Source organism: Bos javanicus, chromosome 8 (genome assembly GCF_032452875.1).
Source record: "Bos javanicus breed banteng chromosome 8, ARS-OSU_banteng_1.0, whole genome shotgun sequence".
NCBI lineage: Eukaryota > Metazoa > Chordata > Mammalia > Artiodactyla > Bovidae > Bos > Bos javanicus.
The window spans coordinates 80,806,890-80,822,136 of NC_083875.1; the positions used below are offsets into that span (position 1 = coordinate 80,806,890).

A 15,247-nucleotide genomic window follows, 5' to 3' on the forward strand; every position below is an offset into this window, starting at 1 on the left:
CATCACTCAGCCAAGATGGATGCTAGTGAGAGGGATTCTGGGACGTGGACGGACACACGGTGTCTCCTTTTGACCTTTCCCAAACTCTTTTGGTTGGCGGTGGCTTATTAGTTCCGTATTCCTTACCAGGATCTCCTGTCATAAAACAACTCATGCAAATGGTTACTAAAGGGCCTGACCAGGGTGGGCGGTTTCAGTCAGTGTGCTTCCCCTAACAATAACATATGATACAGCCTTAATAATTAAAGCAATATGGTGCTGATTAGACCATAACCTTTGTCATATATTTATTTCACAAAGTTTATGATTTAATCAGTGGGAAAAGTATGGTCTCTTAAATAAATGATGCTAGGAAAACTGGTCATCCGTTTAAGAGGAAATGTAAAAAATTAAAAAAAATTAAATAGAAGCTTAAATATAAAAAGTAAAATAAAAACCAAATGTGAAAATCTAGGCTATGACATATATCCTAGAATTTAGTAAGACTCTTATAACCAAGACTGTAAAATCAGAAGTTATCAAACAAAAACAAACATATTTGACTATATAAAAAATTAAGAAGTTGTGTATGGAAAAGATAACCAGAGACAAAGTCAATAGACATACCACAGATCTGGAAAGAATGTTTATGAGGGAGATGACAAAAGGCCAATTTTTTTAGTAAGCAAAGAGCTCTTAGAAGCAAAAGATAATCTAAGAGAAAAAGGGGAAAGATGTAAATAGACAGTTCTAGACAAATAGAAGTGCAAATCCAAATGTCAACAAACAAGTGAAAAGACATTTAAATTAATTAGTAGTTAGAGCAAAGGAAGTGAGAAAACAATGAGATATTGCTTTAACAACCAGGAGACAGGCTAAACATTGTGGAAGCGCTGTGACAATAGTTCTCCTTAGGATACCTCTGAAGGAAATGCACCATCAATGTTGCTGATGGAAATGCAAATTCTTTTTGGAAGCAGATCTAGCTACACCTTTAAAATGTAAAATAAATGTAAAATACAACCACTCGGCCCAGCCCAGTTCTGAGAATCTTACCCTACACTCCCTCCCAAAAAAAAACTACAGAAGAAAGAATGCTATGTTTATTTATCCTAGCAATCTCAATAGAAATACTTTCTTTCCCCCCAAAATTTCTAGACAAAGTGCTAGAACCTCATTTGGTCTAGGTAATGGACCCATGTACCTTAGGAGAGAGAGAGAGAGTAGGCTCCCTGAAGGAAAACCCAGGGTGTCATTAGAAGAAAAATTTCCTCCACCAATGTGTTCCGTAAGTCAGCCCTGGTCCATGTGCCTTGTGAGAAGGTAGGAGTAAGCATTTGGATTCTTTTATAATAATTTGGAAGGATAATTTTATATGTGTTGAATTGACCAATAAAAATTGGGGGCTTCCACTTTGTAGGTATCATTTCATTTGGGTGATATGGTATCTTCTCTGCAGATAGGAACTTCTCCAAGCTAGAGTGTATGGAGACCAAAAGCACTCACCTTGAGCAGATAAATGTCTGCCAGCAGTACAGTATGCTGGGGGACCTGACACGGATGGTGCTTGTACTTATGAAGTGACTCTTCCAACCCTGCATAGAAACAATCAATTAATTTGTTGCAAGAAAGTGTGAATGAACTTCTGTCGTTTCACACTGTCTTTACAAAACCCTCTTGGTAAAGAGAGGATAGAGCTGATTTTGCCCCACCCCTTCAGGAAGATATCCACAAAGACACTGGGACCTCAAGATTATGGTTTAGACCATGCATCTGTATTTATTTTTATTAATTTTTTTTTAAGTGATAGATGGAAAAATAACCCAGTCTTTCACCACAAATTGTTGGAGAAGTTCTGTGCTCTATGTTGATGCTAGCTGTTTTCTCTTGTTTTTGAGGCAAATAAGTTGTTAGTTGTAGGAACTTAAGGGCTCACCAATGTCTGAAGATTAATAAAAATGTAGGAAACAAACTTCTGATTCTTCAAAGAATGTCATTAATAGCTACAGGATGCCAAGTGACAGCACGACCCAGATTTTCTGATTCCTCATAGAGCAGACAAGAGCAGCTATTCTCTGGGGGTGGGAAGTGTACTCCACACTATTGCTTTGTGAGATCAAGATACTGGCTGGGTGTCAACAAGAGGAAATCCCACTGAATCAGCAGGCACTTCAATTCTCATGAAACTTGACATTCAAACTTTATGAAAGACAGATATTAATGAAACAGAAATTTAAAGTCCAAATAGACCATTTGAAGCATAATCTGCTTTACCTTCCCTGGCATGCAGTTGGCAGTCAGTATGAGTCAGTTCAGTTGTGTCCGACTCTTTGTGACCTCATGGACTGCAGCACTCCAGGTTTCCTGTCCAACACCAACTCCCAGAGCCTACTCAAATTCAAGTGCATCAAATCAGTGATGCCATCTAGCCATCTCATCCTCTGTTGTCCCCTTCTCCTCCCACTTTCAATCTTTCCCAGCATCAGGGTATTTTCCAATGAGTCGATTCTTCACATCAGGTGGCCAAAGTATTGGAGTTTCAGCTTCCCCATCAGTCCTTCCAATGAATATTCAGGACTGATCTCCTTCAGGATGGACTGGTTGGATCTCCTTGCAGTACAAGGGGCTCTCAAAAAGTTTTCTCCAACACCACAGTTCAAAAGCATCAATTCTTCGGCACTCAGCTTTCTTTATAGTCAAACTCTCTCATCCATACATGACTACTGGAAAAACCATAGCTTTGACTAGATGAACATTTGTTGGCAAAGTAATGTCTCTGCTTTTTAATATGCTTTCTAGGTTGGTCATAGCTTTTCTTCCAAGGAACAAGTGTCTTTTAATTTCATGGCTGCAGTCACCATCTGCAGTGATTTTGGAGCCCCCCAAAATAAAGTTTCTCACTGTTTTCATTGTTTCCTCATCTATTCGCCATGAAGTGATGGGACCAGATGCCATGATCTTAGTTTTCTGAATGTTGAGTTGAGTTCTGAATGTGCCATCAGTATAGTTTTCTACAAAGAGTAATTTTTCCAAGATAGCACCTTATGCATATTTGGACATGACATCTTAAGTTCTTCAGTAATTAGGGCCAATTCTTTAGTGGACATGGTAGGATGTTTGAAAGCTGTGCCAAGCCTTGTTGTAAAATCTGGTTTTTCACTATTGATATCAAGAATAAACTTTTTGTAAATGTGTCATAAATATGGATAAACTGTTCTCTAAACATTAAAACATAATTTGTGAGAGAGCTTCTCAATTATCTTAAAATTTTGCTTTTTTCCCTTGTAAAAGTCTAAGCAAAGGCAATAGGCTTCCTCTCCGCATTCCATCCTCCCCCATCAAGAAAACCTTGTCAACAACAAAATTATCTATCAATAAGTTAACGTAAAATTTATGAGTGTGTGGTTAATGTTTCTCAAAGAATTTGGGAGAGGGGCATTAGAATTGCTTCTATTTTTATTGCTAAATATATATAATTATCATAAAGTATCTTGGGAAAAATCTATGATCTTATTGACTGATAGTTGATAAACTGTCTAAGGCTCTTTTGAAATGTGAATCCCAGGACTGTACCAAATGTATCACAAGTAAGTTCATAGTCTTCCTACATTTTAAAGCTGCTTTCATATTTACCTGCTCCTTTGTTACTGACTTTGATTCAGTTGAAGCCAACAGGTATTTATGGAATGCTTAATTATGTATGTCAGAAAGCTGAAGCATTTTTAAAAAGACTCTTCCTACTTTCTACTTTGTTCTGTTATCATTGTTATTATTAATAGACTTTACTTTTATAAGTACTGCTAAGTTTACAGAAATATTGATTGGAAAGTATCAAGTTCCCATGTATCTCCTGCCCTTTTTTCCCTGGCTTGTTCCCCATTTTATTTACATGTTTTATTAGTATGATACATTTGGTACAATCAATAAACAAATATCAACAGTTGTTATTAACTAAAGCCTATAGTTTACCTTAGGGTTCACTCTTTGTGTTGTACATTCTATGGGTTTTGACAAACGTATAGTTTCATATATTGACCAGTCTGTATCATACCATTATTATACAGAATAGTTTGACTGTACTGACAAACCCCCTGGAAACTTTCTGTTTTAACCTAAAACTGATGTTAAATTGAATCATGGATGTTAAATTGAATCTTTTCATTTATAGCTTTATTATTTAAAGTTTCCACATTTAGTATTTCTTTTTAAAATTTTTTTATTTATTTTTAGCTGCAATGGGTCTTTGTTGCTGCATGCAGGCTTTCTCTGGTTGCAGTGAGGGGGGCTACTCTTTTGTTGCCGTGCATGGGCTTCTTGTGGTGGTATTTCCTGTTGCAGAGCACGGGCTCCAGGGCATGCAGGCTTCAGTATTGTGGTTCCTGGGCTCTAGAGAGACCACAGGCTCAGTAGTTACAGCATATGGGCTTAGCTTCCTTAAGGCATACGGAATCTTCTCAGACCAAGGCTCGAACGTGTTTCCCCTGCATCGGCAGGATTGTTAACCACTAGACCACCAGGGAAGTCCAGTATTTCTTTTTTCTTCTGTTGAAAAAATAGTGAGGCCATACATACCATTTGAATCCAAAATTTGTACACATGTCCCTAAATGATTAACCATTTATATTGATAGAATCTTTCATATAATTCAGTTACCCACCTCAGATATATTTATTGAGTTCTTACCTGGATCAGCACTCTGTTCCAACAGTCTTTTGATTAGGGGTGCTTGTGATAGGCAGCTTTATGCCATAGAGCTTCATTTCATGCAGAGATACATGTTTAATTACCAAAGCTCCTTTCACCATGTTTTCTTTGTCACTTTATTTTTATTATTATTCAAATGCATTTTTGAATAGGAAATATATGTATATAGTGCGAAACATACAAGGTATAAAAACATTCACATGTCCAGAAAGACTCCCACTCACCTTTGCACCCACATACTCACCTCCCTCAACAACTGTTATCAAAGTTTTATATGTGTCCCCAGAGATATTACATATGTATACAAAATGAATCTTTTAAAATAATAATCTTTGCCTTTTTTTCACTTAATAATATATTTTGGATGCTGTTCCAAGCACTGACCTATTACTTGCTTATCCTTTTGATGAGTGCATAGTATCCCATTTTTTTGATGTTCCATACATTATTTAGCCAGTCCTTTACTGATGAACAAAGTTCATTTTTTGTGGTTTCAATGCAGCAGTGAGTAACCTTGCACATATGTCTTTTTATAAGTACTTTAATACAGCCAGAGGATACATTTTAGGAAGTGACATTACTGCATCAAAGAGGAGGTACATTTTAAACTGTGATAGATCCACAGTTCTATTTATGATAGTGTTACAAAGCAGGTTCACTGCCCCTGTGGACACAGAAGCCAGTACCATGACACCAGCTTTTGAGAAAATGAAGAGCTTTATTGTGAGGTTGACCAGCAAAGAGACAGGAGGCCAGACTCCAATCTGTCTCCATGATCCACAGTACAGGGTGAAATTTAAAAGGTTGGGGAGTTTCAAATTTGGAGGCTGATTGGCTAGTCTTGAATCAGTTCATGTAAGCTATGAACTGATGTATGGACTGATGTTGGAAGTCAGATTTTCCATATTGACCAATTTCTTGCTTCACAAAGGGCTCTGGTGGCAACATTTCTATTTGAGTTAGGTGGGCTGGGGGTTCTTAGTTCCAAGGTCATCCTGGAGACATGGCTTTTTAACTTGCACAGGTGAAGTGTTATTCTCTAAAATAACTCGTGTTGATTAATCAATCAACCTATTTAAGGAGGCAAAACCAGTTTCAGCTGGTTTCTGTGCTGTTTCAATGGGTCAGCCATTTTCCATAGAAGTTGTGTCAGCGTACGGGAGTGCTATCTGCTTGCATCATAACCAACACAACATGTTATTAAACTTTTGGATCTTTGTCAATCTGATAGATGAAAATTATACCTCATTGTAGCTTTAATTTTAATTTCTCTTATTATGTGTAAGACAAACATTATTATTTATGTCTTCAGAAAATTAATAAGGTAAAGATTGATGGCATTTAAGTTGAAGGCAGTTAAGTGATCCAACACCACCTAATAAGTGAGAATGCCCAGAGAGTGATCTGCTAAGCTTGCCACCTTGGCCACCATTTCACCTTGTTTCCATAGCACCCAGCACAGTGTGGGGGATGAAAGGTTTGCATTTCCTGGGAGTTTTCCTATCCTTGGTCTTAGTAGTTCTCAAAAAAGGTGTTGAAGAATGCCTGTTATAAAGGGAAATAAAACTCCTTACTAAAATGGCAAGATCAATGAATTCTAAAGAATCCTCCCCAAATCCCTTTAAAATCTTAGGTATTCACCCTCACCTCTGCCCTGAGATAGATCTGAATCAATATTAAGAAACTTGATACTTTCCAATCTATCCTGAATCTGAGTAACCACAATGATTGACATAAAATTCATGTTCTAGACTTCTAGGAGAGGTGAATTTATCCTAATACTGATGACACATATTTGAAAAAACACTCTTTCTTTTCCACTTCCTACTCAGAAACACTAGTTTCCTCTCTGTATGTGACTTCAAACTTGGACCTTTGGTTTCCTTATCCTCTGGGACCCTGAGAACCTGTGGTTTCGAGTAGCAGTTAAAGACTTTGCCTTCATTCATGATGTATATGCATATATCATTGGAGTTTGTTGGCAGGTGGAGGCTTGTCCCTGACTTGTGCTGTCTCTTGATACTCCTGTCCCAGTTTGCTGCCGAAGGAGGATTATTCACCCTGATCATCATTTGCCTGAAGTCAGGGTTGGGTCTTGGAATATGAGAAAAGACAGAGCCATCTGGGGAGGAGTGGGTTTCCGAGGGCAGAACAGCTTGTGGTAATTTGACAACTGTTAAGCAAATCAACAAAGCAACTAAATGAAGCAAACTTTCTGGAATAGAAGTACTGTCAATCCTGAATTATAAATTTTCAGTTATTATCCTTTATTTACCAAATATTGAGCACCTACTATGTATCAAGTACTGTTCTACGTTTTAAAGATATAGCAAGTGACTAACATGGGAAACATGCCTGCATATAGGGTTGTTTTGGGGTTCCCAGGTGGCACTAGTGGTAAAGAACCCACCTGCCAATGCAGGAGACATAAGAGTAGTGGGTTCGATTCATAGGTCAGGAAGATCCCCTGGAGGAGGGCATGGCAACCCACTCCAGTATTCTTGCCTGGGGAATTCCATGGACAGGGGAGCCTGACAGGCTACAGTCCGTGGGGTCGCAAAGAGTCAGACACGACTAAGTGACTAAGCACGGCACCAACGCAGGGTTGTTTTATCCAAAGGTCATTGTAATTGTCTTTCCCCATTCTTATGGTGGATCTGAGGACCTAGTGAATCATACCTAGAAAAGAAGCATCCATTTCTAGTAAACCACAGCTGCACTTAGACTCAGCCTTATCTCTTTGCTACAAACAAAAGAAGTGAGCTGAATTCTTTCCTAACACAGAGCACATCATCTAGATTCCAGGAAGAAAAGTCTTTAAGATTCTCAAGGCCATCTGGGGGAAGCATAAATGACAAGGAGAAAAAGCACCGGTTTGAAAGCTGGTCAGCCACTTTTCTGCCAAGGGCTTGTCAAAATTGCTCAAGAGAAAGAAAAAAGAGAAACAAGTGCACATATACATTTTTTAAGTAGCCAGCAACCAAGACAACACCAATTATTCAACCACAGTAAAGAAACCAGCAGCCAAACCACACTGATTATTTAACCGCGTATCCAAGTGCTGAACACAGCCATAGCCAGCAACGTTAATTTAATGTAAATATCCTGAGTAACCAGCCCCTGTGGAGGCAAGTGTTGCAGCAAAGGACAGGGCCTCACCTTTCCTTGTCTTGGCTCCAGATGTTTGGAGCTGGAAAACTGGCTATAATCCAACTAATATCCCACCCCCTCTTTTTCTCCGTTTTGCATTTGTTTCTCTAAAACCCTGATTCATTTTTTTCTTACTGATCCACTGGTCTCATACGCACACACAAACTCAGGGAAACATTTCATTTGGTGAATTCTGTTCTTTTCCTCTTGATTTGTACCTTTTCTTTCCTTTCCTTTTCATTTCAATCGTCTTTCTTCTTTTCAACCTCATTGCTTTCATTCCTATGTATTTGATTCCTGTTTATTTAATTTTTACTTATCATATATAAAGTTTATTCTTAGTAAGTGTTTATAAGGAAAACATAAACTTTCTTCTTTGCAACTTGCAACTGCAGAAATTTCCACTAGGTTGAATTTTACTGTAAAATAGTTCCTTTCACTGGGAAATACCCAGACTTGTGAGCCCGGATGTCCAAGTTTGAAAACATAGTCCTATTTTCACTGGCCACAAATATAAACATCTGACTCAAGGTCAGCCAACCCATTGGTGTCTATCTTCTGCCTTACTCACTGGTATCCAAAGCTGCCAAAGAAGATCAAGTCTGCTGTGCTGTAAGGACTCTCAAGCTCCAAGGAGACATTACACGAGTAGGTGTCCCAATCCATAGTTTCACCTGAGTCAGTCTTCCAGTCATCCCAGGCCAGGTGTCAGATGTATAGGAAGCAGCATCAGGTGCTTCCAGCCCCCGGCTCTCTGGTCATGCCCCCTCCAGCTGCTTAAGTCTTCCCCACCCAGATCTCAGACACTGTGGAGCGGAAACCTAGTCCTCCCTGTCTGAATTCTTGTGCCCCATCTGATTTCTTGATCCACAGAATCTATGAACATAGAAAAATGGTTATTCTTTAATGCCACTAAATTTAAGCTAGTTAGTTACATAGTGATAGATAACTTGAATCCCAGCTCAAAGGCTAGTCTGAGAACTAAAGAAATGATTGTATGTAAAAATGCTTAAAACTAGACCAGTGCCAGCCACATTGTAAGTTGACCTTCCTCAGTGGTAGCTTTTATCATTACTGTGATAAAATTTCCACTGATAAATATAGGAAATTTGAAGAATTATTTAATAAAAATCCTCTTCTCTCACTCATCTTTAAAACTTCATAAGAAAATCTGGAGCAGAATTATGGAGTTTGTAAGTTGTATTGTACTCCCCAAGATCAATGTCCTTACAAGCTCGGATAGAGAGAGACTGCACAATGATTTTCTAATAAATTGATAATTTACAGTCTGATGTGATAAAGGTCCGGAAAAACAAAGCCCTCTGTACTACAACAGAATTTTTCCTTAGAGAAGGTCCAGAATCCTGCTCACTTTTATGTTCCTCTGAGCACCCAGCAACAAAGCGGACTCCCTACCAATGTTTGCCTCGCTGACTTGATCAATGCAGTTGTGTTCATTATCTTGCATAAACTTCTGGGAAAACATTGCTTTATTTAGTATTTTCTCTATTTTTGCTTTTAAATTTGTAATATTTTCTGAGACGCTGATTGGTAATCTCATAAAATTTAAATCGATGTTAATGGATTAAATAGCCAGTATTGTTAAGAATGTACAGTGCAGTGTAAACACAAAACTCTTGCACAATCTTTTCCTGGACTTGTGCTTTTTTGAACTGGGTTCAAATCTAAACTGAGCAAGGCCACACAGGGCGTTAGAGCAAAAAATGTAAAGCTGGAATGCACTGAACCCCCTTGACTGGGGAAGATAGACCTTGGAGGAGGGAATTTTAAGGACATGCTTTTTATTTCTGGTCACCTGGCAAGCCAATCTACGAAAACATACCACACAAATGTGTTTTTCAAGCCACACACATTGTCTTAGTTAGAAAAACAACTTCAAACATCACATAGTGTTTTGGAAATTATTTGCTGAAAATGTCAACATACCCCCTGAAAGAAAAGCAGTTGCCTAGTTTTTGGACAGTTCTCATGTGCAGATTTCTTAAATTTGAAATAACAAAATAGTTAATATGATTATTTGGAGATGTATCACATTTTTAGATGGCCTGTTGAATGCTTTGCTCTGAATAATTAAATGTGTCTCATCTTATGGCGAGCAGTCCCTGTGGGTAGAGGGCAGACAGGAAAGGGAAGAAATGCCAGTAGGAGGAGCAGAGGGGCAAAGGAAAGACAAAGGGAGGGGAGAGAACAGATAGAGAGTGTGGATGGCTTCAGCAAACGGTACTCTCCTTTGAAACTCCTAGTCTCCACAGTTTTACTACAGCAAATATTAGTGCTTCTGTTTACATTTACAGTCAGTACAGAACAATCTACATATACAAAGTGAAAATTATTTAGGGCTGGTTTTGCTCAGTCAAAATGAAGTCTGGGGTAATTGTATTGCTTCTGAGTTCCTATGCATTGACCCAGTTTGGAATGTTCCTTTGCAGGGGCTATTGACTTTATGGATCAGAATCACCATCATGAGTGTGGGAAGCATGACCTCAAGTTTCAGGTAAGCAGCCTAGAGAACATTTTTGTCTCAAACAGAGAGAGCACACATCAACTAAACATCCATATGCAATTGATTTGGCTACTTGCACTGTAACTTTATTTCAGTGGCTTGCCCAATATTCTCTTGCAAAACTATATCCTTCATGGATTACCACCATTATCAATGAATAGCTTTTACTAAACATTCACATTTACAGTATATGTCATTGGCTGGACATAAAGTGTATGTTACATGGAGAACTGAGCTTACGTGTGCATTGTGCCCTTAATCCTACCTATTTTATCGATGAAAGGTTGAGATGCTCAGTGCCATACAGTGAGTAAGCAAAAGAACTGGGATTTGGAGCTAGGTCTAGCTGACTCTAAAATCTACCTTATTTTACATGACATGATACACAATGCTTACTTGGAACAGTTGGTATTGGGAAACTGGTCTACTGGGGTCTTAAATAATCCTTTCGTCTTTGTAGTCTCTAGCTTAATGTTGGCCAATTATTCCAGCAGACAAACCGAGCAGGTTGGAGGAGGGGGCTGACTTTGGTATCAGCTTGTTGAGACTGGCAATCCAACCCCAACTTTGATACCATCACAGTGAAGTCAGCCTGGCACAGCCCCCACTTGCCAACTGCCTCAGAATTGTGGTCTAGCCACAAGCCAGACACCATAGGCTCTCAGACTGGTGAAAAGGCTGGGCAAAAGGCTTGGAGAGAAATGGGCGACCTGTAGACTGCGGGTTTTCCATGCCTGCCAAGCTTTGCTTTCTTAAAGAGAATGAAAACTTAGTAGTTGGCTGTCTTGGATTCAGGTAATGATCCCAATAAATTCACATGTATCAAGTGACTCTTTTTGCATGTGTAGGCAGCACTGGAAATAAATAACTGAAAAGAAATAATTATTTGATGCTATCTCAAATGTCTCTGTTCCCAATTTTGCATAAAAGCTTGTTGATGACTTGAGTCATCCTGATGTATGCGTGGGACCTATAAATATATATTGAGCACTCATGGTATAATGTGTCAGGAGCCATACTTTTTCCTGAATTTATTTTGCACTCAGTGTTCATATTAACTAAGCTAACACTCTGCCATGGTGCCAGATGTGGATAACGGTGATCTTTTTCTCTATTCCTCCAGCCTCAGAGAGGGTCTCACATTGGCTCTTGCCAGCCTCTGGGTTGTACCACCATTGTGGGCTCTGCTTCTTAGCTTCTATCATCTTTGAAAGTATAAAAGTGTTAGTTGCTCAGTCGTGTCTAACTCTTTGTGATCTCATGGACCATAGCCCACCATGCTCCTCTGTCCATAGGATTCTCCAGGCAAGAATACTGGAGTGGGTTGCCATCCCCATCTCCATTTATCATCTGTGGAAGGAATTAAATTTCCTCTATTTTATATACCTAGAGTGGTTTGTTTTCCTGGTTGGACCCTGACAGATATAGTTTTTATTCAGAATTTATTTTATATGTATATGAATTGCCTTTGATATAAGATTTTAGTAAGATCTAGAATGGGAGTCTTTCAGTTCTACAAATGTTCTGTGGGTTCTTACTATGTACAAAGTGGTTACATAGGTAACAATTTACTGATTGTTACACAGTCAGGGTCTAAAAATTTGAGATCAGCAAAAAGTTTTTTTTCAGGTCAGTGGAATATAATTGACTCAATCAATTTTCTGCCTGCATATAATAAGAAGATACTTGGAGATGGAAACATTTATGAATATTCCTGTTTGAACTGTGTCAAAGTCAGGGCTTTTTCTATGATGGTGTCATCAGATTGCCTACTGGTGTGTATTCTCAGAGAATGTGAGCAAGTTCATTCAAACTGTAATTTATACTGATTATCTTGCAGGAAAAATTAGGATCATATTCAGAAAGGAGGGTAGTACACATGTTTCCTCCCACCCTCAATACAAATACATGAGGATTGAACCCAATGGGCCATTAAGAACTTCCAGATCATCAGTCATTGATCTATGAAGCCTATGAGGTCCACCCACCAGATAAATTTACTAGTAAGGATGGGAAGAGACAGAATAAGGGAGGCATGAGAAGAGCCCTTTGTAATTTTTCATGACATTTAAGTGAGCAAATAAGCTAGTGGTTAGGATAATCCCAAATAAACTGTGTTGACTAATTTTGTGCATTTTATTTACCAAAGAACATGCCTGCAAATTCTTAAATTATAAATCATGATATATTGAGGGATGCCAAGAAATCATGGATTTTCACTGACTAAAATCACCTGATTTCTCAGGGAAATGGAAGTTAGAGCTTGGAATATCTTTAACCACTCTTCTCTGATACTGCCAGAATCTTGCTTTTATTCAGACCTCCTCCTTGTGTTAGCCTCAGAGAGGAAGAGGCTAGAAGATGTAGCAGACCCAATGTAGTAGAGAAGAACATGAAAAGAAGGAAGGAGTGGAAGAGAAAGAAAGAGGAGGGGTGGAAGTACAGAGTAACAAACAGTCAAGGAACTGTAATGGGTAAGGCCACAGCCATTCCAGATGCTGTTGCCTGAACGCTTCCTGCTTCCCTCCATTTCCTGCTTCTCCTATTGCCTTAGCAGCGGGAATGCAGCCCTCCTTGTTGCCCTGGCCCTGTGAGGATGGGTTAAAGGACTTTAAATTTGTTTTCATCTCTTTGCTCAGGTAGGAAGTAAGCTTCACTTCCTTATCTTACCTATCCTTATCCTTTTGTACTTAAAGTATACTTTTATTTTTAAAATGTTAAATATGAAAACCTTTCTCATCATCATTTTTCTTCTTGAAATTCAGCCAATTTTGTAGACTGATTGGCCACCAGTTCTCCATTTTCCTTACTGGATATGGGACCCAAAACATTTCCAGCTCCCTTTTATGTTTGCTCAGCTAAAAATACAATTCACCCCTTTCCACTTCAGCAACTGAAGAAGTTGAAATATATAGTTTACTTGCTTTGTTGGGCTTCCCAAATGACTCAGCAGGTAAAGAATTCACCTGCAGTGCAGGAGACACAGGAGGTTTGAGTTTGATCCCTGGGTTGGGAAGATCCCTTGGAGGAAGAAATGGCAACCCACTCCAGTATTCTTGCCTGAGAAATCCCATGGACAGAGGAGCCTGGCAGGCTGCAGTCCTAAGGCCTTCGGAGTCAGACACAACTGAGTGACTGAGCATAGCACAGCACTTGGTTAAAAAGTAGCACATTTGGATATCAAATTAATTTGGTTCAAATTGAGGACAGACGAATATTGAGCCAGCTTGGAAATGATATTTAAGGCTCTTTCCCCCTCTTGGGGGACACAAGATACCAAAACTTCACAACAGATTGAGATTTCAATTGGTAGTTACTGAAGAGGGCACCCCTTTCCACTTCTTCCCCTACTTTCCTCTTTAAAGAATTTCCTGAACTGACTGAATTTAGAATAGAAAATAATAGTAAGCATTACTTTGGAAACAGTGTGGTCTAGTTGGTGTCGAAAACTTTAAACTTTTAAATGTTCTCTTTGTGAAGGAATTTGCTAATTATCCAGCAGATGTTTTTTCTTTTTATCCCTTATGCGTCATAGTTTCCTTAAAATTCTCTCCCTCCTTTCCTTTCTTGCTCTGGTTCTGGCTCTAGCTCCATCTCCCCCTCTCCCTCTCTTTTCAAGTAGTGAGGACAGGTTCAAAGAATGTGCAAAGCTTATATACCTCAGAGCCAAAGTTCTAAGGCTCTGTCTTGATGAGAAACCCTCTTACTTTAATTATAACCTCTTCTTGAAGATTCTCTTCCAACTGAGTGATTTGTGTGTCCTGGAACTAATTTTATTAAGTGGGTTGCAACATTCAATTGCTTGTTTGGATTTCATGACTCTGCCTAAACCTTCGATGCCCCATTAAAATAATCAAATATTGGATTACGAGTACCTGTATTTTTTTCAGAGGATTTAAAGCTGAGAATTCCTTCACAGTTCTGGGAATGATCAGAGAACTATCAAAACAACTCAAAATCTTGGCTGGGAAGTGATGTTCTTATCCTTGAAAGAAAAAAAAGTACTCAAAGGCCAGCAGAATATTAAAGTCACCTGGTTATTTTGCATTCATCTTAGTCAATATTTTGAGCCACTCATATCAGGTTTTGAAATAGAGTTAAATGTCTTTGTTTAGTTATATAATTTGTTTATCTTTCATAATATGTTTCAAAATGAACTCTAATTTATGAATTTATTATTGGTTTATTCTTAAAGGTTAACTATTTTTCCTACATGGTATATTTACATAGCCTTGAAAACAAGAGCCCTGCCAATGCAGACTCATTTCCCAGGGACCTGGTGTAAACCAAGTGGGTCACATCTGCGCAGGTAATTGCCTCCATATCGTGATGGAAATGAGACTCTCAGCAGCTCATTCCGGCTCCACTCCCTCCACCTGGGCTGAAGCTCCCAGACAGGCTTTCCCACTCCCTCTGCCCTGCCCACACCTGTTTAAAAAACAGATGCAGGAGCGTGAACCCAAGAAGTTACAGTGAGAAAATGTGTGAGTGAATTTTATGATTGCCTAATTTTGTGGGATTACTGAGCAAATAACTTGTTGTACAACTGATTCCTGGGAAGACAAAAGGCTAAAAGTACTGAAAGGTTTCTATACGGTAGGTAATGAATCAAGAGATCTGCTATAGTCATTCTTGGTTCCACACGAAATTTTCCTTTCCTAGACCGTTTTGCCATGAAAAGCATTTGGTGGTTCTTTCCTGTATACACCACCCCGCCCCAGCCCGCACATCTACCAATGCTGTTACTACTCCTTCTATTACTGCTACTACTCACACACACACACCTTTCCCGAGAAAGAGTCGCAGCGCTGAAGACAGGACTTGCCTGAGTCTCAGAATATTCTAAACAATGAGGCCAATCACTTCAATTTGCAGAAGCATGGATGTTGC

At 38.9% G+C, this 15,247-nt stretch overlaps 1 long non-coding RNA gene across 1 annotated transcript in view; it reads left to right on the forward strand.

The window, feature by feature from the left end:
• The first annotated feature begins 1,809 nt into the window (after positions 1–1,809).
• Positions 1,810–15,247, forward strand: part of LOC133252994 (uncharacterized) — a 57,062-nt gene continuing 43,624 nt past the window's right edge. The window contains exons 1-2 of the long non-coding RNA XR_009738143.1: positions 1,810–10,074; positions 10,284–10,348. This is a non-coding gene — a long non-coding RNA (uncharacterized LOC133252994). The remainder of the gene's footprint in view (positions 10,075–10,283; positions 10,349–15,247) is intronic.